At 40.2% G+C, this 2,440-nt stretch overlaps 1 protein-coding gene across 1 annotated transcript in view; it reads right to left on the bottom strand.

Annotated features, from left to right (window-relative positions):
• LOC122072286 (uncharacterized protein At2g29880-like) overlaps window positions 1–2,221 on the bottom strand; it is a 4,138-nt gene extending 1,917 nt beyond the window's left edge. Inside the window, exons 1-2 of the mRNA XM_042636870.1 lie at window positions 2,073–2,221; window positions 1,840–1,988 (exon numbers count right to left, since the gene is read on the bottom strand). The gene's annotated coding sequence lies outside the window, so the exon portion shown is untranslated. The remainder of the gene's footprint in view (window positions 1–1,839; window positions 1,989–2,072) is intronic.
• Between the last annotated feature and the right edge of the window lie 219 nt (window positions 2,222–2,440).

The raw sequence follows: 2,440 nt of genomic DNA, 5'->3' as shown, positions 1-2,440 counted from the left end.
AGCTTAAGTCCTTGTGTCAAAACTATTGGGATAAATGGGTCTGGTTCTCGTATATTTTTGTCTACTAGCAATATGGTTAACAGGGACTCTGATTGGGTATTGCATGTGCTCTCTCTGTGCAAGTGTTAGCTCTTTTAATTGTTACCTTCCGGTCAAAATGGGAGGGGGAAGTATGGAATTATTTCTTCTTCAGTTCATTCTCAGCTTTTATTCAAATCTTGCTTATCTAACTGCCTTGTCCCTCAAGTTATTTTCAGGGGGGGGGGGGGGGGGAAAGGCTGCTGACAGAGTCTATTGAATCCATGATTACCTATGATACGGTTTTATGAAGCTGAATTGCTGATGGTTTTTATCTGAGAATTATAAGAACATTCTTCACCAAATAATAATAATAAAAAAAAAAAAAAAAGTATAAGAACATTATTACAAAATCCAAGGCATTCACAATTATTTCAACACTACATGTGGTGGTCCTCTAAAAGGAATACTAACCCAAAGGGGCAGTCACGTTGGAAATCCACATGCCTCATGTTGTTGGGAAGATTAAGAGATCAAAGCTGTAGCTCTAAACTGTTGGTCAATAACAAATTTCCTAACGATCAATAAACAGTGAAGAAAGTACAAGGCAGGAAGTTTTTTACAGATTTATGAATTATATGAAGAACAGAACACTTGCAGAACAGAATCATGTGGGCTCTGTTTTTCTTTCCCATGATGATTGTTCCTTTCAGCTTAGTACATGTAAAGATGCATCATGTAGGCTCTGCCTAGCTGGTTTGGTGGCACAGGTAAAGATGAAAAAGGCCTAAACAACAAAACAAACTTCCTGTAACCGGGTTATAGAAGTGTTGTTGCACCCTAGCGAGCGAGAAGAGAGCGTATTATCGGGCATACTGTGCTACGAGCTGAAGCCAAGCTCTTAAGCTGTGAATCCTCAGAGGTATAGTTGATGAAGAGAGGAGAGAGAAGCCAGCTTTGAAAGGCATGAGACAATATCAACTAGAAAACTCACCCTATGAATGCTTGCAAGAGAAAACCTGTGCTCCAATGTCTGCTGAACAGAAAATACTGCTTTTGGGTCATAATTGAACATCTTTTAGATAATAGATCTAAGGAATCATCACTTGCTATTAGAAACAATGAATGAATAGAGGAGTAGGAAGAAATTGGTTTTATATATTTATATTAGTGATCAAAGAAGTCAATGATATCTCATTTTGAAAATTGGATTCTTGAGAAACCAGAAACTATCACAGTTTTAGACATTTCCCCTTGAGAGGTCATCTTCCTGAAAGACCTTAAGAACAGATCCCAATACATGGGGGAAGGGGAGAACCTCTTTAATTCAATATGAAACAGGCATTTTACTGAGTGTAGAATACAATTCTGATGAACAAGAATAGAGTTGCCAAAGCATACAATCACAGTTAAAAAAAAAATGTGCTGAGTCCTACAAAATTCTCCCTCCTTGTTCCCCCTTCACCTGACCGCATGGTTGGCACAGGAAAGCAACAGATGGATCAGATACAATCCACGCTCTTCGGATTTTAGCTCTCTGAGCCATGAGTAAGGTGAACCTAAGCTGGGGGAGAAAGACATCAAGGAGAAGAACTGAAGGGGTAATGAAGTTACAGATAATAACCCTCACATTTGTTGCAGCATAATCAGCATTCTTTTCCCAAAGCTTCATATTCGAAATCAAGCACAGAGGACATTTATCATCAATCCGATTCCATTCACCAGAATCAAAACCAGAGAATATGTACAAAATCAAATCCTTAAAACTCACAGAACACAAACAATTCTCAACAAGCAAACAACCTAAGCTGTGAGACTTACCAGAGGACGAAAGTTCGAGGTTGGATTTGTGGAAGGTTGAGCAGAGTTCAGATTGAAGCGATTCCGTCTCAATGTGCCATCTGGGTCGAGTGGGAACCGATTCCAGGACAAAGGACAGAGAGCTCACAGTGAAGGAACCACAAAAATCCTTAAATCCCAAAATTTTAGGGCTTCGAGTTAAGGAAAGAGAAATGAAAATCGATTACAGAGAGAAAGGGGAGGAACAGAGATACCTTCTAGTTTCGAAGAGGTGTTGCAGCAACCTGGAAGCACCAGTTCCTTGTTGGGTTAAGACGTTTTGGAGGTCGACGACGTCGAGAGGAGATGCGGCGGACTTGGAGCTTGGTGTCGTTTTGAGGTTTCCAGAATTTAGAGACAAGTTTTATCGGACACAATTTCATTTATTTTTTTCCCCCTGAGAACAGAAACGGAGAAATACAGAAACGTTATCAAACGGTGTCTACGTTCCTCAAAGCACAAACTACGACTCTCTCGGTCTAAATTCTCTCTCTCTCTCTCTCTCTCTCTCTCTCTCTCTCATCTAAGGTTGGGTTTCAAAAGAGAGGCACCTTCCCTGATTTCTCCAGTCGGAATCGGTGTA

Source organism: Macadamia integrifolia, chromosome 2 (genome assembly GCF_013358625.1).
Source record: "Macadamia integrifolia cultivar HAES 741 chromosome 2, SCU_Mint_v3, whole genome shotgun sequence".
NCBI lineage: Eukaryota > Viridiplantae > Streptophyta > Magnoliopsida > Proteales > Proteaceae > Macadamia > Macadamia integrifolia.
This window is presented reverse-complemented; position numbering and strand designations above follow the sequence as displayed.